Genomic DNA, 23,510 nt, shown 5'->3' on the forward strand with positions numbered 1-23,510 from the left:
CGATTTTTCGAAAATTCGATTTTGTTCTTTTTTTATTCCAATTTTAAGAACACTTTCCCGAGCAAAATTATCATAAGATGGACGAGTAAATTATCAAGTTATCATAATGTGGAACCGTAACATGGGCAAGCCAATTGGCGAGAAATTCACCATACATTATTTGAAACATACAGGCGAACCAAAAGATCTTTTAATTTTCTACTACGGGCAAAGCCGTGAGGGTACCACTAGTATTAAATAAAAGTGAATAAATACTATTTGCATTTTTAGGGATTACGCAGGAAGTGGGTTTATAAAAATCTTTATATGAAAGCTGCCATCTTTTCATTTTTGAAATTTTTATTGGCATGTTTTTCTTGGTGAATTCAGTATTGTTTCAATATACTTTTAAATGATTTAAATTCTTTTTCTTTAACATTCAGCGTACTTCTTAATGATACAAATTATAATGCATATTAAACGATACTAACAATCAGTTTCACGGCTAAAATTTTATTTGATAAGTTTTCTGCATATTTTTCTTTCAAATAATTGTATCTCGAGGCATTTTTTGAGCTTTTTATTAGTTAAAAATAAAGATATTAAACTGAGTTTTTCTCCATTTTTAGAATATGCCTTTTAAAAAATAACTTATTTTGAGTTCAACTTTAAAGTAAGAAAAAGAGTTACTAAAAGCTTTTTGAATGTTTCCATAAATACATTTATGAACTAGCAAAAATACCCGGCGTTGTCTTGGTCGGTAATAATTGTAAGAAACAATCGCTATTTGCTTTTGTTTTCTGTTGTAACTGATAAATATATATATCAATTGTGCTTGTTGAAAGATATGTAATTAATTCTTGAATAATAAAATTGAAAAAATGAAAAACTTTTCGTTGATGCAATTTATTGAGCATAGTTCATATGTTTAATAGATGGTATGGTTTCGTGCATAAGATGTAATGCTTGATTTTATAATGTTACGCATCATTTAATTCAGAACTAATTTTCAATGATTTTTTTAAATTAATTGAAAGCACAAATTAAACCAACCTCCCTCCTCCCTTAAAAAAAACAGTAGATACGTATAACCAAAAAATTTTCACATACGTTTTCAAACAACAAACTTCTTTTTAAGCTCGTTTGAAGTAAAGTCAGACCAAACAACGTAAGTAGAAGCACAAATTTATAAATTACAGCAGACACGTGTTTCGGCGTTACAGGGAACGCCTTTTTCAATGCAAAAATAATGAGCTTATGGATGAAAAGACATGTTATTTAATGTATAAATTGCAATAAATAAGAAATGATCAATATTTAATATCACTAACTTCTTTTTAAATTTATTGAAGGTTTGTAGTTGCAAAACTCAAATAATTTTGAAAATTTTCATTGCGAAAAATTGGAATAGTTTATCACAAAATTTTTTTCATTAACAGAATTTTACATTGATTTAATTAGTACTAGATCCTCGGCTTATATTCATGTGATTTTGTTTTAAAACTTAATATTTCTTAAAGAGAAAGTTTCATATATTTTCACTTTTTACCTAAAATATATTTTCAAACACTTCTTTGGGAAGAAAAAAAATCCGCTTTTAAGTTAACTTGAACACTTTTGAACTCAATTTTGTGTAAAATTCACTTTAAAAATAAACTTATCTGATGTTTATATACTTAAAGGCTGCCACAAAATCCAGCAGATGTCGCTGGAGTATGACCGGGTTTTTTTGTTTGATTAAATGATTTCATACTACAATTTTTGTTGAAATGACTGAGCCTGATAAAACGCGTATCAAGTGGAACCTTTGCTTAAGTCAGGCACAGAAAGAAAAAGAATGCGGTGTGAGAGAAAACATGCGGGTGAAGTGACAGTTCAGTATGCAAAAAAAAAAAAAAAGTTAAGAGTTTCACTTTGTCGTGTGTCTTTATGACGCAATTTTTGTGAGCAATCAAGATTGCAAATTGTTTTTACTTGACCATCCTTGACGTTCCGGTTCCTTTCTCAACCCCACCGTCCTCTGCGGCGCGACTCCTCTGGTCCTGAGCATTGTCCCCCGGTAATTGCTTCTCCTGGTCGGTGGCGTCCATGTCGCGCACACACGCACGCTCATACACATACACATTCACACACATACACACGCACCTTTACACTTATAGACACACACCAACGTGCATACACACAGGTCTACGTACACTCGCACACTCATACACATACACATTCACACACATACACACACACCCGCGGGCCTTTACACACATACACTACACGCGCGCCTTTACACATACACTACATGCACGCCAACGTGCATACACACACATTTTCCTACTCATGCAAGTATTTTAAACATAGTTAATAGAGAATGGCAGTTTAAAGTTTAAATTGTTGTTATTGCTATTGTCTGATCTGAAATTACACAAAACGCTTATGAGATAGGTCCAAAGAGAAAAAACACAATGTACGTATTAGTTCCTTAGAGTGTTAAAAAAATCCTTTTAAAGAGTTAAAAGATTGGTATTTTGCAAACCGAAGCAAAACAGACTTTTACTAAGATTAATATTCGAAATATCGACAGTTTTAACGCTGACCGTGCAAGAATGTTTGCTAAATATCGCCAATACCTATCAAACTGACCCATAATTAAAATTTTTATTCTGTTACCAGATTGGAAATATATAACAACGTTGGCGAGAAGGACTTGCCGACCAAGCGCTTGGCGCTATATTTCCAAGTGATGATGACATCAATTAATTGACATTAACACCAATCTGTTCCCCCCCCCCCCTTCCTTCCGCCCCCAGGAAAAATCGGTAAAAGGAAGACGTTTGGAATTTTCGAACGCGGCCGGAAAATGAGCTGCTCCCACATGGACATGGAATGGGAATGCCGTTTTTGAATTATACAAACTCACGCAGTGGCTCAGCCAGTAAAAAAAAACTAGGAGGGTAAAAAGATAAAATTTCTGAGAGCTGTTGCTTTTAATATTATTTAATGGTTAAAAAGGGAAAATTTCTGAGTTCCGAAGGAGGATATATTCACAAATCAGCTGTCATGGATATTGTAACGCACAAATATACGCACATACAGACATCACGAGAAAACTCGTTCAATCAATTCGGGGACCGTCAAAATGGATATTTCGACGTTTCATACGCTAGTAGGTACATAGGCACGCGCGAACTTGACGAAAAAAACATCCTCAACATTTTTTTGGGGTGAGTAAAATGGAAATTTAAGGCGAAAGTTTAGTGAAAACATTTTCGTCAATAGATTACTTCCTGTACTTCGAAAAGGAAAGTAAAATGAGAGATTAAGACATGCCTGATTCTCTACTTTTTTTTAACGACCTCTAGAGGAAGTGGAAAAGAAATACTCTAAAGCAATATGAGAAAATACGCTATGAAACTGTAAAATAAAATTCCTGACAGTACCAACTCCATTCTCCGATTCCATCGATAAAAATGTATATGAATACAGTAAAACCCCGATGTAACGATTGTCAAAAGACTGAAAAAAGTAGTTGTTAAATCAAGGATATCGCTAAATCGAGAAACATAGACATTCAATGCAGTCATATCTGAACCAGTGAAATGCATCATTCAATTGAAGAAATTGTTAAATCGGGTATCGTTAAATTGAAGTTATACTGCGCATGTAGTAGAGAGAAAGCGCAATTGATTTCGCTACCAGAATGCGAATTCTTTTCAATGTGGTATAATTATTGCCAATTCTTTATAAACAAAAGACCGCCTTCATTATCGAGATGGTGTAGGTAACCCCTCCGAGCCCTACCTCAGTCATTTTACGTACAATTCTTTGCGGTTAAAGGGTGCGGGAGAAACAATTACTATGATGTTGGTGATTTATGCTGTAATTGATAGACGTGAACCGACGCGTACATCATATTTCTTCTTTACTTTTTCTTTTCTGGATTGGCAACGAGAAAACACACATCCTGATAGCGAACGCGCTCATGAATTTCAAAGTATTCTTTATCACGTCCTTGGTGTGAAAGGGTGAACATAATTCTCCTACGTAATAACAATGAAATTTATTATAATTATGAGAGTTCGTAATTGGCAGTAGTTATTCAAAAACGTTATGTAATTCGAAACTGTAAAATTTAATTATTGCGGTTTTGCTCTGTATTTACTTTTGATGAAGTGGCTTGTACTTTGGAAATGAAACTTGTCATATTATACTGCGAGAAGAATTATTAAAGCTATAAACAATCGCACCAGCTTTTTGAATTCCCCCCCTCCCCCCCCCGATTGAAACACGAATTTCATTTTGTTCTATTCAATTTGAAAATGATGGCATGCTTGACTTAACTTAACAATATGCATTGCAACTTAAACACACGCAGATGCTGAAAAAATTTTGCTCTTTTACTGCAGTTTATTCCTCTTTTGATGTTTGTTTTGCATTGATGGGGAAAAAAACTTTAACACTCACGTAACTTAGAAAATAATCCTTTCCAGAATAAAATTTAGAAAAAAAGAGCATTTAAAAGAAAAAAAAATTGCAATAAAAATTTATTTCTCGTATTTTGGAGATATAACGACCTTGAATGGATTGAAATAGTCAATCGTGGACTCAGATCATACCAAGTCCATGCAAGGTGAAAAAAAAAGCCTGCACCTTTATGGAGTCACAATGTGTTGTTAACCCCCCAACTCATGGTTTAGTAGGTCGTGCACTTAACACTACTGAAGCTACGGTTTTCCTTTCGTCAAGGGTCCATCCGATATGGCAGCATTTCTGCGCAAACCACATCGTTTTTCGTAAAAATTCAGTAATTATGAGATTTTGAAAAGTCTATACTGGTTTTCGAACCATTCTATACTATACTGCCGTGACAAGGTAAAGCGCACAATCGGTAAATTTTTCTTTTTTCAATTTTTTGCAGTTTTTCATCTATTGTTCCTGAGCTTTATTGCACACGCTATCTTATTTGGTTTCCGATGGAAAAAAAGAGAAACGCCTAATTGCAACTTTCCCTAATGTTAGCATGGAATCCAAAACGCGTTTCTTCAAATATCTCAAAAACTTATTCCTACAGATATGACGCTTTACCTTCCCACCAGGACTACAGAGTCGGAGGGAAAATGGCCGGCTCCGACTCCCACTCCAGAAATTATAGAATCTCCGACTCCGACTCCTTTACCTCAAAATCAGCCCGACTCGACTCTGGCAGTGTTGAGGGCTCATTTATATTCAGAGTCCCCGCTGGCAGAGTTGCGGACTTTGAAGATAAATGAACGACTCCGACTCTTGGAACTTTAAACTTTCGATTCCCAACTCCAACTCCGACTCTTTTACCTCAAAATCAGTCTGACTCCGACTCTGACTCCGCAGCCCTTCTTCCCACGGCAGTATATATTTCGATACGAAACATCGACTGACTGCCCTAAGCAGAGTTGTAGTTACAATGGACAAAGAATTGTCTAAAAAACAAAACGTTCGGTATTAAAAACACATTAGTACGTTATGATTACGAAATACTTAATGAAATGCTTAACACATATGAGCTTAAATCTGGGGGACAAAACGAACAATTTGATCCATCTCGAGTCAAAATTGCTTAACCCTTACCAGCAGATTCTTCTAATGAGAAAAGAATAGTCTAAGGTTAAAAATCACACCGGTAAACTCTAATAGCATAAACCGAAATTCAGGTTAAGGTCAACAATAAATTACTCTAATTTCAAACGACTTAAAGTTTGCTACTCCACGGGAAATAATCATTTTATTTCTCAAATAATTAACTCTCATATCAGTGGGAATAATTGCTGCTAATTTCTACGGTGCATTACATTTGACAAGGGCGGTATTAATCTCTTGTTTGGAATGGCTTGACCATCTCTTTGTGGTTGTAATTACTTTTGACTGGATTCCCGTGGAGCTCGTTAATCAGATTTAGAGCTCACGTTTTAAACAGTATTCAATGCGCGTTCTTTGTTTAAATAGAACAAGTAATTAAATGTACGAGGTTTGTTTTCTTCGCTCAACGTACGAATTTTCGTTTTCGTCGAAACGTTTAATGTATCAATCTTTAATTTATGTCTTAATTATTGTTTCAAAAATTAATTTCTTGCTATTGATTTTCCTGTACAATGGCTTTTTTCACAACAAAGTCTTTTCCTTTTTTTTGTGACTAATAATTTTTTTCTGCAGCAGACGATATTTTCATTTTGATCGATTGATTTATTTGATTTCATTTTAATCGATTGATTGATTGATTTATTATTTTTTTTGATCAATTGATTTATTTGATTTTTAATTTGATCGATTGATATATTTGATTTTAATTTTGATTATTTTATTTATTGGATTTTTTATTTTGATCGATTGATTTATGTTTTTTTTTTTTGATTTACATTATAACTAATGTGTTGGTTTAGAACCTATGTTTTAAACAGTATTTCTTATGCTTTCTTAGTTTAAATAAAATATTTATAGAATAAGTTAACTATCAAGAACTATACGAGATTTGCTGTCTTTGTTGAACGTATGAATATTCGTTTGGCTAAAGCATTTAGTACATATCTTTCATTAGGATTTCTATTTTTTTCACAAACATAATTCTTGTTATTGATTTTAGAGAACAGCTGGTTTTTTCCGGTAACAAAGGTTTTTCAATTTTTTCTATTTGTTCGGTTTCACGATAGAATATATTTTTCTTTCAGCAGACTTTTTTTTTTCGAATTTTAATGAAAAAGTATAATGTTATCGTTATTTTTATCGGGAATCAAAAGATGACATTCTTGATACTGATACTGCGCCTCTTAGTGACATGTTTCTCCTAACTATTATGTGTCACTTAAGTTCATTTGAAAATACATAATAAGCAATCGTACATAAATGCATTTGAAATCAAGCATAAATGCTTTTGAAAATACTAAACACAACTCCCGTAATTTTAAAAGAGGTTTCACATTTACAATATCATTTTTATAAACTTTCCAATTACTTTTCACGCTAAAGTTAATGGTGAAGTTTCCGTTTAAGCAGATACACAGCAGGAAAATAATTTCAATACAATAGGAAAACAGTACTACGCCAAACACTGATTCAAACCAATTCTAACAGCAACAAGAAGTTAGCCGTAAACTTTCAGTGCACGTTATTGGTGCTATATGATTTAAGTGACACTCTCTAATCTTGTCAGTCGCTTATTAACTGACATTTGAGGCAGTGAAAAGCAGAGATGAAAATGGAAATTTTCAAGTTTGATTAACACGCGTTTACAGTTGAGGTCCAAGTTAGGCTTTCATTCAAGAGTTTTTCGAAATCGTGCTGTGCAGCAGCACCTACAAGGGCTACAACTCGTATCTCTTGCCCTAAAACAAAGGCGAGGTTCACCTACCATTTGTACTGATCATCTCCAAATTTGAATTTTGGCACTTACATCCCTTGCTCACTGCCTCATTTGCTAATCTATCATCAAACTAGTAAACTAGGAAACACCAAATGAACATTTGAAATAATTGCATGTTGTACCTTTTAAAATTCGAACGATTGACATAAAAAACCTGTCCATCAGTCTCTTGGAATGATGTAATCAATGTCTTCTTATTCCATTCAACTACAAAGCTTCACATGATACCTTTTGTTACATGCGTGAAAAAAACAACTACCGCATACCTGAACCACATCACGTCGTCCTACATTACTTTTAGATCGTCTGAGGTCGATCTGCGGATCCAGACGGGGGTGGGTAGAATATTCGCATAATTGGCACACCTATCTCCTTCATTCGTGGAGCACTTAATGGCATGCCTTATAATGGTGTTCCAGAACAGATCCGGAAGCTTGTGATTAGAGGAGACGAACGCTGCCTGAATAATGGCAAGCGTGTTTTTCGCACTTTCTTAGCTATTGTAATAAAAGGGAACATATTTCCATAAAATAGAAGCCTCCAAGTTATGATGGGCCGAGGGAAGCTTTTGTTGAACAAGATGACTTATACGGGTGCTTGATGCTGTGCCTGCCATTAGTTGACGGAGAAATATCCTTCCCTTTCTTAATGCTCAAACGCGTTTTGAGTCGTTTAGTTCGTCCTGTGTTTGGAAATACGCATTGAAAATTCATTTTGAACCAGATTAAACAAAATGTAGGCAGTGTGAATGCTCCCTATAGCTTGTCGTAGTTACTTGGAAGAGGAAAATCAAGAAGTCATGAATCACATACTAGACCTTATTTTCGAATCCGGCAGTCAAAAACTGGAGATGGAATGGAGTGAGTGAAAGAAGAACGTCATCCCTTATCTTTCGAAAAAATCTTACAAATACTCGATTCCATAACAGAGCGATTGCGTACTACACCGTATATTGTTGCTAATGCATTTCAAACTTTACTTGTTCGTCTGTCGTCCTTACTAAAGCCATGAATCGTAGAATTCAGTGGCGACGCGTCCGCCATCTTGGGGCTAGACGATGCTTTCTTCCTATGTCTGCAATGGTGAAGTAGCGTGTTTTGCTTCTTGATTGCGGTTTCTTATCAACTCCATGTTAATCCACAATCAAGAAGCAAAACGCGCTACTTCATTATAGAAGACATAGGAAGAAAGTGGCATTTAGCACAAAGAAGGCGGATGTGCCGCTACTTAAACTACGATGTAGGGCTTTAATCCTTGCTAGTAAGAGCCTCTTTAAGCAACACAGAGCTCAACGTACAAACTCTGAAATTGTTTTCCAGGGACTGGAAAAGCATGTGGACAGACGAATTCTAGTTGATAGGTCATGACCTTCTACCTTCTGATGCACATTAGCAATCTCATAAATCGGCAACTCCAAACTCAGAAATCCCACCGTTCCCATTGCGACCGTTTATTTAGCATCCAGTACAAACTGTCTCCTGCCACCTTCAATGGACTTTTTGCATCCATGCCAAGGTGGGTTACAGCTCGTTTGCTTATTGAAGGTGGATCTCCGTGATAGATAAAGCTGGTAATCAGACTGCTTCAGTTCCTTAGTGGTAGAATAAAGTAAGCGTGAGGCCATCTTTTAAAGCTAACATTTTTTCAAAATAGGAAGAAATTAAATTGGATTAACTTAATTAAATACAGCGTTTTGATCGATCAAACAATTTATCCATGGACTTAAAATTCGTTTATGGGAATGCTTTTTACCACCTGTGTCGTTGCTGTTTGAATGACAGAAACATCATCGTAAAAGGCTCCTGTCATTGCAGTTTTTAGTTTCGGGAACAGAAAATAGTCGATCAGGTGAACACGTAAGGCTATCCAGGACACAAATCGATTTTCTGTCCCCGAAATTGAAAACTACAATGAGAAAAGCGTTTTACAATGACATTCCAGCCATCCAAGCAGCCGTGACACGGGTGCTACAAAACATTCCCAAAACCAAATTTGAAAAGTTAATGAATAAATTAGTTGACCGTTCAAAACATTGTATTGATTTAAATGTATCCTATTTTGAAGAAATGTTAGCTTTAAAATATATTATCACGCTCACTTTATTCACTAAAAAGTGCGGTTATTTTTAGATCACATTGTGAATGAGTTATTTAAAGTCATTCTTTAAATATCATGAAGAGTGCTTATTAATCCCTTTATGACCTAACCTGAAGGTTGTTTTTGAAACATCGACTTTGTGATCATTTAAATCTGTCACTTGGCTATTTAATTTTGATGACTATCAGATTCTGAAATAATAACTAGCATTGAAGACATACTATATGACCTCTTACTTCAACGACGGGGGGGGAGGGGGGAGTAGCAGTCTTCTTCTAAATGTGTTTATGGGCCTGAATTCAGGTGGCAGTACATAGTTTCCCAGAAATATGTTCTTTACTAATAACGCAATCAATTTTTGACTAATCATTAAAAAAATAAATCATACATTGTTCCTCTCCATTGATAATCTGAAATAACTTTCAACTCTATCAGTGCTTTGAGTTGAAACCAAAATACCCTATAAGATTCGATGCTTGAAAATGCTTATTCAGTGGGGTTTTAAGGGTAGCGCAATTGGGCCATTCTACGGAAAACGGTCATTTTGTCCCATACGTAACACCTCATATATTTCTTTAAAGAAATCACTTTATAATATTACTAAACAATTTTTTTCTGCTTAACAAATTACAAACTTAAGTGCAGGGTTGGCAAGGTTTTGGACACTACGGTAAAAACCATGGTAAAAACCCTGGTTTTTACCGTCCTGTCCAAAACTCTTGTGTCCAAAACTGTCCAAAAGTGTCCAAAACTATGTTTTTAGAAAAATTGTATTTAGTGAAAAAACATTAAAAACAGAATAAAATGTATTAAAGTAATGCTTTAGATTGAACATTTATTCAATAAGAACATTCAACTCATTTGTGCAGCTGATTTTAATCTAGTAACATAGAAGTTGAATTCTTGAATACAATTTCAATTTGTATGTATGAGTCTATTTTATTTTTTATTTATTATTTTTTTGATATCAGTAACCAAATTTCCCTATGTTTATGCAAGTGTGCTAATGAAGGCATGATTGGCAAGGTTTTACCATCCTGTTCAAAATTTTTGTTTCCGAAAGTATCCAAAACTATTTTTTGAAAAACTATTTTGTGAGGAAATATCAAAAACAGAACAAAATGTGTCAAAACTATTTTTTGAACTTTTTAATACATTTATTCAATGTGGATATTCAAATATATATATATATATATATATATATATATATATATATATATATATATATATATATATATATATATATATATATATATATATATATATATATATATATAGTATATAACTTATTTATGAAGCTGATTTTAATCTAGTTACGTAGAAATTAAATTCTTCATTAAAAATTTCAATTTGTATGCAGAAGTTTTTTTTTCATTAACCAAATTTTTCGACATTTGTGCAAAAGAAAGTGTTCAAAATATAGTTCAATAATTGACTTAAATGCAATAAATTACAAATTTTTGTAGTTACAGAATGTATTATATTAAAAATATGAACTAAAAAAAGAATAGCAGAAGAGTTTTATAATTAAGTGTTTAATCATCAATTTCTTGTTCTTTAATCTATGATTAAAAAATTTATTTTTATTAAAATATTATGTAAAAATTATTTGCAAAAACCATTAAAAAAAATTGCTTTTTTTTCACCTCAATATTTATTGCACATTTAATAACATTCCTTTGAGTTATAAAGGAACTGAAATTAGTTGTCTTGGTAGTGTTGTGTATTTCTTTTCATAACTCTACCAACTGTTACATAAGGAAGATTTTATGTACTAGTTACTGACATTTCTTTAAGTAAAATATTTTTTAAATGAATATTTGGAGAATAATATTATCAAATACTCATTAATTAAACTTCATTAATATCTATATTTATGCATTACGAATATTGCATTAAAACCAATTGATTAGATTACACCCCTTTAGCTTTAGCATAGTTTTGGACAGTTTAAGACAGTTTCGGACACTTTTGGACAGTTTTAGACAGTTTTGGACGGTAAAAACCACCTGTCCTGTCCTAAACCAGTTTTGGACAGTCCAAAACCCAACCCTGCTTAAGTGTGATTTCTTTTGCAAAGAATTTCGTCATTACCCTTTGAAATTATTATTTTTTAATAAAATATATGAAAACCATCACATACAGGACAAAGGGTTCACTTTTTCGTGGAATAGCCCATTTACGTCTCAAATCCTTATCTTTTCAAAGCTAATTTTCAAGTTAAGTAATCATCGAGTTGAAAACAAAACGCTCATTTTATGCATCTATACTTTCAACATATTTTCATTTCGTTTTTTTTTTTTTTTTTTTTTTTTTGTTTAATGACAAATAGTAGCCGAAAACTTGTAATTTTTTTCCAAAAGAAAAATTTGCAAAGAGGTTTAGAATATAAACATTAGGTAAAATCATTTACAAGGAGATGCAGCACTTTTACAGTGAACGACATATATACCTCATTGGAACCTAAGCATGTTAATAAGTCAAATTAGAAAATTGAGTAAAAACAAATAAAAAAAAAAAGAGTAAAAACCGATATTTTTGAATAGAATAAATTAGTAACTCCATTAAAAAAGAAAAATCTGATATCAATCTCTTTCAGATGCGCTCTGAAATGGTTTCTATTTACTATTCTCAGTGTTTTGTAAGTAAATTTTTTATGTCCACCTAAATTTGAATCATAAAATGTTCTCATTCTCATTTTCTGCAGAAAGGTAATTCCCACTGAAGTTTAGAAAAATATTCGCAAAGAAAACGTTTTATTGTTTATTTTTACCTCCTAAAAGTGAGCACATTATCCAGATTCCTCGAGATTCCAAAGAGCGATAATTTTAGAGTCAAAATAACTTGAGAATATTCGATTTCAAATTAAATCAATAAGGGTTGACAGTTGAAACCGTGTTCATAAAAGAGGAAGGTACTGTAAAGTAATATAATATATGAATAAATGTTCTAGGAAATGTTTTTGCATTTTGGATTTGATCTTAGATTTGAAACATAGATAATGAACAAGAGCGCCCTGTTGAAGGCCACCGGAGGTTCCTGGGACTTCCCAAAAGTTTTCTTCTTCAGCAAATTTTGTCTGAAGATTACGCAAAAGTATCATGATTTTGCAAAATTTGGAATTCCATTTGGCAAAATTATCATCATTCGACGAAGTTTGGAGTTCCATTCGACAAAATTAGAGTTCCATTCGACAAATTGTGAGTTTCCATCCTCCCAGAAATTTAACTTCGTGGAGACCCTGATTTTGCCGAATGAGGAGAATTTTGCCGAATGAAACTCCAAAGTTCGCCCAATGATGATAATTTAGCCGAATCGTCAGACAAAAGTAGCTCGAATGATGATATCTGTGCCGAATCGTTAGACGAAATTTACCGAGTAAGGAAATTTTCGGGAGTTCCCAGTGACATCCCGTGACCTCCCATCGAGGTTTCCTTGGGCAAAAATTGGAGTTCCATTATGCAAAATTGTCAGCTTTCGGCAAAATTTGTAGTTCAATTCGGCAAACTGAGAGTTTCCCCCTCCCAAAAATTTAACTTCGAGGCAACCCCTGAATGATATATTCCTCTACATTTAATCCTCATGAGTTAAATTTAATTAGGACACTGAGTAACTCATTTTCCTCTGTTCAGTTTACAAACTACGCACTGTTTACTTCCAAAGTGCTCGGTGGAGTGATTTATTAAACGTATTCCAATTGACTCAAAAGAAGAAAAGCGTGGATCACTCGGTGAGAGGGCACGCTTTTAGCTCGTTGCGGGCCCGGCTCCAAAACAGTTTGTAGCTGGATAAATTGCAGCATGAGTCATAGGTAATCATGAAAAAAGTAAATGGATGTCAAAATGTACTACATTATAATTTCCTACGAATTGGAAAATTATCTGCCTTTGGAGAAGATGAAATGAGTCCTAAATGGAGGAAGAAGACTGGAAAATAAAAACCAAATAAAAGGAACAGGCACTGGAGACTGGCAGGAAGTCGAAGTTGTACGACAAGTTCGCGGCGCATAATATATCAAAATGATGAAGTTTGCTTGAGCAAAGGTGAACGCGTGGGCCTTTGGTTCTTAAGTTCCACTTCGTCCCGAGATGTCAGTTCCTTTAAGTACGATGGCATTTTCGAATCTTCTTAGAAAAACACTTAACTTTTGTTTTCCCATTCCACCACACTGACTTCTGGCGGGCGAGTGCGTAAGGAATATCAGGCTATTACACAATATTAATTGCACGCAATATTTGGTTTCGATGAAGGTTAACAACTCTATGAAGGAAATTCTTCAAAAAAAAAAAAAAAAAATATATAATAACAATAATAGAAGGCTCGATGGAAATTCTTGATAAATGTTTTGAGGATTCGTGTGTTAAAGAAAATGAGACGAAAGTGAAATATAATTCGTCGGAAGTAATAGTTATTGTTGTCCTCATAAAGAAAATTACTTATTTTATAAATGAAATGAGTCATTTTTAGATGAGTTTCATTATGATAGAAGGTGTGTACAAATTTGTGGAGGAAAATTTTTTTTTGTATTTCATGTAATGTACTGGAATAACATGAGTACATAAGTACATATTATTGTACGAGTCACATAAGTACATATTATTGTTAGATGAAGAAATAGTCCAAGTTTACCATATCACAAATTTTAAATGTAATTTCCTTTCGTTACTGTACAAATCTCCCATCGGTAAATCAGTTCGTTCATGCTACAGATTTGTCAGCGTGTTTCCTTCGATCAAATTTACTGAAATGTAGATTTTGTAGAGAATCCAATGTACGTTCTGCCATTTTCTGCCACCGTTCCTGAACTAAAATAAAGAATCTGCACTGCAATCACTGCAATTAATTTGATGGACAGAAACATGTTGGTGCAAATCTGTGGCAGGAACTGTTTACCGGAGGGACATGATCAGAGTAACGAAAGAAAGTGATAATGGTAAATTGGCCTAATTACCTGTTTTACAACGACACGTACTTTCATTTTTTTCCCCTTCAAATTACATTTAAAATTCATTTTTCTTCCCTTCCAACTAATTTGTAGTAAAAAAAAAAAACGTAAAGCATGACCTTAAAAGTACTCAGGATGTTTGGGAAAATATCACGAATATGCATCGTATTTTTTACGAACAAGGCCAAAAGAAATAAATATTGATGTTGAATTGCATTTAATTTAAAGTTCTTACACAAAAGAAAGCATAGTGGTATTTTTATCTGTGTAGCATGTCGAGTTAAATCGAGACCACAAGTCTGATTTTCTTGAAATTTCTTTAAAAAATATTTGAAGCATGGCAAAATACACATTAAAGCTATTTTCTAAAACTTTTAAATGTTGCAAGTACACGTTTTTTGTTTTGTTTTGATTTTAAGCACATTAATTCAAAAACTGAAAACAATCGAAATTTGAAATTTAAAAGCGTTTGCTCCACTGAAATTTTCATCTTTTGAATATTATACACGACTAGCAGTACCCACACAGCGATGCATGTGCTAAAAAATTAAAGAAAATCCGTTGAATTGAAGAAAAACAAATTACATAAAAATTATATTTGCAGTAGCTTTCAAATGTAAAAAACTCCATAATTCATCGCTAAATTCGCCAAGCGACCTCCTAATTAAAAAGAAAATCTATTAACATACGCACAATGAATTTAAAATAAAGTAATAACAGTAAAATATTCATAAGAACCAAAGGCAACTTCCTCCAAAATGTTTAAAAAGAAAGCAATTGAAAAATTGTCTGGAAAATGGACCTAGTGCTATAGTTGAAAATTATCTGGAAAGTGGATCTAGTGTTATAGCAATTTCTCGAAAGAGAAGCCTTGAAAATTGACTCAATTAGAATCGCTTATATCTCCTGTTCTAATTAATTGAGAAAAATGGAATAAACATCATCTTGTTTGGAAATGGAAAACCCTTTCCAACGATATATAATGTTTGGGGTGGGAGGTGGTGATTTTTTACCTCCTAATTAGCCGAAATTTAGCTTAATTAGTTAATTAGAAAAAAAAACTAATTGGAAATTTAGAATTTCGGCTTCGAGGTGCAATTGCCTGGGGTACGTTCGAATTTTTGTGCCAAATTTCAGGGCTGTAGGTTCTATGGGATCTTTTGGCCATCGAGTACAAACAAAGAAAGAAAGAAACACCGTCACCTTTATATATATAGAGAGAGATGAAAATAATTCAAAACGTATACACTAATACAAACAAGTGTAATAAGTTCTCTCAAATTACTTTAAAACCACGAAATGGATTAATCTCTTCAGTCTGAATGCTTATATTATTATTATAAAAAAAAACGAAATGGTTTACAGGTTTACAGAGAGACATCAAGTTTTTTCGGAAAAGCGCTACACAGAAAAAAAAAAAAAAAAAACCGTGATTTAGAGCCCTCTACTTTTGCAGCTATATTTAAGGCAACAAATCAAAATCGTTAGATTTAGAGATGTAATAAAATTATTTTTTTAGTAAAAAATAAAAAAAATCATCACCATACCCAGGAACTAGAAAACAAAAACGATTTCTGACCCAAACTCTGAAATAAAAATTTACTTTACAATTCCAATACAAAAATTAACTAAACTAACCACCCAATTATAAAATAAACATTAATTTTGATTACTATACAATAAATTATTTTAATACCTTACTAATTGTTTTCGATTTCTTTATTTTTAATTACCTTTTAAGTCAGTATTGCGTATTTACAACTATCTAAACTAGCTGACTACCCACCGAATCCTGAGTTAAATGCTAATTTGATTGAACATGAAATTACTCTTTAAAACCAAAACTAGTCAGTTGCGTTAGGTAATGGTTAATCGAAGGCACTGACTTCAAAAGGTGATTAGAAATAAGAGATCGTGTACATAGTTAGGTATTCAAATAGTCTATCGTATGGTAGTTAAAATCAGTGTTCATTTCAAAACTAGATATTCGCCCGTCAGGGTATGACGGTTGAAAATTGCTTCTGGGCAATTCCACGTGTAACTGACTGACATTCACAGACCAAAACGATAAATATTTTGAAACATAAACTATAAAATATTAATATTAAAAAATATATTTTCTCCTCGCTTATTGTATCTTTTAAGTTGAATTTCATGGTACAATTGAATTTCGAAAATACGTATTGGGTGATTTTAGAAAAAATGTTAAAAGCATAATAACTGACTGACATGAATGCAACCTGTGTGAAAAGTAATACTGATTCAATGAGAGATTTTTCTAAAAGTAAAAGGAAATTTTATTAAATTCAGATCAAGATCAAAGAACAATGAATAAACTTTCGGCCTATGGTATTTGAGTTGGGAAATATTGCTACAATAAAGAATTACAGTAATTAGAACGGCTTGGTAACTGACTGACATCCCGGTAACTGACTGACATTTCTGAAATTTTCTAAATATATTAATTCAAATGTTCAAAGTTAAGCCGCAAAATTTATAAATAATTTCACATAAGAGCTAAGCAATGAAAATACATTTTTTAAGATGAATACAGTGAACGCCGGTTAATTGAATCAGTGGTTGATTGAATCAACTGCTTTATTGAATCAAATTGTCAAAAACAGAACAAAATCCAGCTTTATTGAATTAGCCGCTTTGTTGAATCAGCCACTTTATGGAATCGAAACTGTTTAGAACAAACATAATTCATATAAGCGGCGGTCACTGTATTGCTTATATAAATATTTGCATTATTTGCGGCAAGTTGGTAACTGACTGACATATTGGCAACTGACTGACATTACAAACATGCAACACAAAATATCTATTTAAAAAATATTTTCTCCTAGTTTATTGGTTTCTTTAAGCTGAATTTAATGGAAAATTGAATTTTTAAAATGCATTTTAGATCATTAAAAAAAATGTTAAAAGCATGGTGAACTGACTGACATGAATGCAACCTGCGGGAAAAGTAGTATAGATTGAATGAAAGATTCTCTTCTGAAAGCAAAAGGAATTATTCATAAATTTAAATTGGGGTCGAGGAATAATGAATAACCTTTTAGCATATGGCATTTGATTTCAAAAATATTACTAAAATAACAAAATTACAGTAATTAGAACACCCTGGTGAGCTAACTGACTGACACTTCTAAATTTCCTATATATCCTAATATAAAAATTCAGAATTATGCAGTAAATCAAACAAATAAATGTACACAAAAGCAGAGTTTTCTTTGCCTTTAGAGCTAGACCTGGGTCCCTCAGCCTATGGACCCCCAAAATAATTAGACCATATAGAAAATTACTACAAAAAAAAAAAGTTTTAATATGCTAATTATGATGTTTAAAAGCAAGGGCGAGACACAACGTATTTAAAGATTGATTTTTTACAACAAAATAGCAATTTTGTGCTATCTAGTATTTTGTTCAAGTAGTGTACATTAGCTGTAATATATAAAATAGCAGAAAGTGTAGGCGCTTGCAACTCTGCAGCACTTCCTTCGATTTTTTTTTTGGTAGCATTTATAAATGTGTTTGACCGAATGTCTTACAGTCTTAAAATTTGTAAATAAAACTCTACGCAAAAGAAAAGCGATTAAAATAAGATTTTCTTTTTTCCTATCGATAACCTCTTTTCCCTCATTGTTTCCCCCCCCCCCATTGCTAGAGGATTTGAAAATCTCTTCTTTTTCCCTTTCGTAGTTTAAAATGGATCACATCCTTGTAAATTATTGAACTCTAAAAATTAAACTATTTCTATTTCTTCTACATCATCTGAGCCACTCATATGACTGAACAAGTCCTTTTTTCAAGAATTTCACCTTAGCCTTTCCCTTATTATCATCTATTACTCTTACTACAAAATATTGTAGATCGCAAGAAACTCCATAGAAATGTTCTTTACTAGCAGTCACTTCCCATATTTCTGAATTTCTTTTCTCCCCTGTGAAAGTTGTGATATTGTAAACTTTGCTTTTGGCTGTACTGACAGTAAAATGCTTTTCTCTTCTGTTTTGAGTTGATGTATTTTTCGAATATTAAGTAATTAATTTCGAAATTTAGACCCAAGCGTGACTAAATTATGTAAGAATGAATAATGAACAAAAGCAATAAGATATGTTATCATCCTTAAAAATTCAAAGAGTTGGGTTGTTTGATATCACTAAAAAGGCTAAAAATAAAATAATTCTGTTTTCAGGAGTAGTAAAATAAATACATTGCAGCCATTTTAAAGTTAAACAGAATGTCCGTCAGTGACCGTATCAAGTGTGTCAGTCAGTTACCGAGGAATTTTCGGTGTTCCGGTCGTAATCTTCCAATTCTACTTATTCAGCATTTAAATACTCCTGAAGTAGGCAGAAAATATGAAATTTGGAATATTTCCACCAATAATTTTCATGCTGAGGGGAAAAAGTTGATTTTTTTATGGTAACTGACTGACATTCATAAACTGCTTTTAAAATTGTTTCTGAACGAAACACTATAAAGATATTTTTTGGTATAAACTTCCAGTATAAAACTATATTATAAGTATAACAAAATACTCTAACATTTTTTTTTCTTTTAGTTAGAATTTTTTTAAGAAAAAGGTTGATTGCTACAGACCAAATTTTTCCCAAAAAATACAGAAAGGACATAGACATCTGCTACGGGTTATTTTCAGTACCAAAAACTATAAATTAAAATTTAACTTGGTGCATTTTAAAAATATACATTTCAAGCTTTTAAATGATATACAATACTTGAAGTTTTTAATATGGCAATTTTGGTGCTCATTTTGACATTTTCGTGGACTTGCCCTTCTACATATATTATATATTTTTTAGGTTTATTTTATAGGTTTTATTAGGTTTGGGTAGGCAATCGTATGAAAGTGCAATCGACAAAATTTAGCTTTTTTGTTAATAGATGTTTTTTGAAGGCAGGTTTTTTTTTTCAATTTAAAAATAATTTACTTTTTACTTTTTAGTGGTGTAAATACAAAAGAAGTAAGTGAAAAGGTGAACCATGGCTGCAATTATCGTGCTCGAAAACTTGAATTTGGTTAGAAACGAATACAAGTTTTTAGTAATATTTATTTATTTATTTATTTATTTTAAACTTCAGAATAGGAAACGAATGATTAAATTACTCAGACACGCGCCAACTTTTTACTTAATTTTTTTCTTTATTTTTTTTAAATTATACTTCTCTTTTCTCAGTCACGGATGACGCTCTCTATCCAAAGAAGAACATAGAAGTTAGGAGCGAAATGTAGAACGAATTTATCACGGATTTTGTTGTGACCTCGAAGACATTTCTTTAAAAAAAAAATAAGAAGCAGAATGTTTAATGACATAACATCAACATCTATACCTCCTAGCACATAAAACAAAAAGGACCTTAACACAGCAATTCGTGTTGTTTTAAGACACTGAAACACAATCTCGTCCGTAACACCCGTCGCATTTAACAAAGTGCTTTGTTATTTCCGACGATAATTCAGCGTTCGAACATGACGGAGGTGACCGCAGGGCATGAGAGGAACCGAACATTCATGAGTGGAGAATATCTAACAAACTCTCGATTTACGGCTGTACTTTGAGCAAAACTTTCAACAGTTTTCATTAGCATAGACAAGTCATAAATTTCACATGGCTAATAAAGAGACGTTTCAAGGTTGTGTTATTCGTTTTCCTAATGGAATTGCTTTAAAAGGAAAGTTCTTTTTTCTTTTTCGTCTGAAAACTGGTGTAATAGAATGTCCAGCTGAGAGTCAAGTTAAGTCATAAATCAATTTGTCAAGTGTTGATGAACGGTGTGTAGTTTAAGTTACATTAAGCAGCGGAGGAATCTTTTATTACGTGGTAAACTGGAATCATTAGAGAAAAATGGACAAACAAAGGCGTTCATTAAGAAAGAATCATTGCACTGAACATTTATTAAAACCTTGAAAGATATTGAGCAAGAAGGGCTTAGTGCAATCATAAAGAATTTAAAATTCTTTTTTAACGAAAAGTCTTAACAAAATTTGTTACAAATGATAGACACTTATAATTATGGATGAACTTCAATGCTGAAACACAAACATTTTCTAATAAAATAAGTTTTAGGAGAACACATTTCTTTGTGTTTGCTATGTTTCTAAAATATCTACAAGATATGTAATTAAATTATTCTATTATTATTGTTATTATTATTATCATTATTATTATTATTATTATTATTTTTTTTTTTTTTTTGAGGCTTGTGTAAATATTTACTGTTGATAGTAAAATAGAAAATATTGTTTCTTTTAGATTAACAAATTTTAAAGAAAAAAAGAAGAGATTCAGAGGAATGATGAAAAAGAAGCATGTAAATGAATTGAAATTATGGAAATCGTCAAAAGAATAAATGTTTGAAAACATAGTTTATTTCTGTATGGTATTTCTTTAGGTATGATAACAACATAATTTATTTTGCAAGTTCATTTAGTTATTTAAGAAACGCATCAGAATCAAGAAGTCCTGAATATTATATTCTGGAAAGGTTATTAAGAATATATATATATATATATATATATATGGGATAAGATATTAGAAACGCATGGTTAGTCGAACAAAAATATGTATCGCTAAAGCACAAATTTAACAACATGGTAAATTGCATGACGATTTAACAAATAAAAGGGGTAAAATTGTCTCCTCCCAAAACTAGAGTGACGCTTGTAATGTATCCTTGTATCCCTCGATTTGAACTTTTCGAATTAGTACATTAGATTCCATAAAGTAAAATTTAAAAAAAAAGACCCGAATAAATGGATAAAGTAAAACAGCTCCCTTTTTGTACTATTTGTACTTGAATTAAAAATAAAATAGTTTTGATTGGATAGTTTGAAGTATTCAAGCTCATATACATTACGCATTGACCTTATAAGTGTCATTGCTTGGATAAAACAAGTTACTTTTTTTTTTAAATAGCTAAATAAAATTTTTTTCGTTTTTTCATCAGATTAGGAATTTGGATCATTTAAAAAACATCACTTCAACTGTTATCGAACGCTCAAGTTTACATGTTTCATTTCTTTCAAAGATTTCAAATAGTTGCCCAAGCTTCACTGTCCTGTATGATTTACTAGCAATGGCGTACAGGCAATTCTTAAAGCACGACCTCTTATCAGTATTTAAGCATTAAAAAATATTTTTGTCGGAATCAAAAACACAGAAAGGTGTTTTGTTTGTTATCTGTCGAAGATGAATAATGGTGAATAAGTGACTAGAGGAAGTTATTTCAATTCTTTTGGTACCAGAAATACATACATTGCTGTCATCTAAAGGTTCTAAATTCTAAATCTTCTGCGGTAAATAGGGAAATAATAAAGTATTTGTCAACGTTTTGAGATTTGGCTTTTAAATTGCCATAAAATTAAATTTCAAAATTTCAAATATCTTCTTTACTAATAATAAAGCAGAAAGTCTCTCTGTCCGGAGGATGTCTGGATGTCTGTAGGATGTCTGTAGGATGTCTGTGACGCGCATAGCGCCTAAACCGTTCGGCCAATTTCCATGAAATTTGGCACAAAGTTAGTTTGCAGAATGGGGGTGTGCACCTCGAAGCGATTTTTCGAAAATTCGATGTGGTTCTTTTTTTATTCCAATTTTAAGAAAAAAACTATCATAAATTACGAAATTATCATAACGTGGAACCGTAACATGGGCACAAGCCAATCGGCGAGATACGAAATTATCATAACGTGGAACTGTAACGTCGGTACAAACCAACTGGCGAGAAAATTCACCATACATTATTTGTAAATATACAAGCGAACCAAAAGACCTTTAATTTTTCTATTACGGGCGAAGCCGTGAGGGTGCCACTAGTAATATATAAAAATCTTCTGTGCGGACGTTTGTCACTATAAGGCTTTTAAACGGCTGGCCCGATTTTGATCAAATTTTTTGTGTGTAATTAAGTTGTGGCAAGCATGGTTTCGAAGCGCGATGGATCGAATCGGAAACGTTTTTGTTAATTAATTGATTCATTTAAACATTGGATGGTTATATCTCCCAAACGATTAATATTTATTTTAACCTAATTTTGAACTTGACGTTAAATCTCGGTTATCACAAATTTGCCATTTCAACTGCGCTTGCGCACGGACTTAGCTTTTTGGGCTTTCTGTTTTAAGATTTCGTGTTGCTTGTTTATATTTAAGCTGAGCGAGAGTCCCACCAAATTAATGAATGCGATTAGAATATTTTCACAGCGACTTCGTGACATATTATATGAAACTACGGATATGAATAGCTGATAATCTTAAGAGGAAAATGACATTTCAATATTTATTAGTTTGGAAATATTTATTTAACATAAAAGTAAAACACGTTGTTTACTTCAAAAATAATTGGAATATTAGTACAGAAATCCGTCTTTTGCGGATATTTTACGTTAGGCGTAAACAACTTAGTATTATACATTTTTATTTAGGTTGAGGGTTCGGTTTTGTATTAGAAGTGATGCTGAAATTCTAGTACGCTCTTCTGAGGTTAAAAATTTGGTCCTGAAAAAGGACAGACGATTCAGACACCGAATCCATTAATAATTAAGACGCAAAATTCAATTTTTACCGAGGCCTAAAAACTAAATCAGAAAAAACTTTGTGATTTCTAATTTTTATCTTTTGCCATCTCATATTTATTACCAAATTTAAAATTGTTTGTAATTAATTTAGCAAGAGTTTTGAAATCAGCTAAGTCCGCGCGCAAGCGCAGTTGAAATGGCAAATTTGTGATAACCGGGATTTAACGTCGAGTATTTTTGAGCGAGAATTGAAATAAATATTTAACCCGTTGCCAAAGGACAATAAGAAAGCCAGCTCTGCTTTTTGTAATGAAATTTCCTACTGTGATATGTCAATTGAGAGTAGATAAAACGTAGAGAGAGTGAAGCCTTCATTTCTTGAAAGCAACGATTTTAGGTCCAGTGATATATTTTAAAGTAAAGTACTGTAAGGTTCACGCAAAGCGTGTATTCTGTCGTCGTAGTTGAACCATGTGACCCGATCGGTGCTTTAGGTTTTCCTAACCAAATGATCAGAAAGTACCGTACCTAGCAACATTTGTTTCTCGGCTCAAATCCATCTGA

The sequence above is a fragment of the Uloborus diversus genome, chromosome 2, assembly GCF_026930045.1.
Source record: "Uloborus diversus isolate 005 chromosome 2, Udiv.v.3.1, whole genome shotgun sequence".
NCBI classification, from domain to species: domain Eukaryota; kingdom Metazoa; phylum Arthropoda; class Arachnida; order Araneae; family Uloboridae; genus Uloborus; species Uloborus diversus.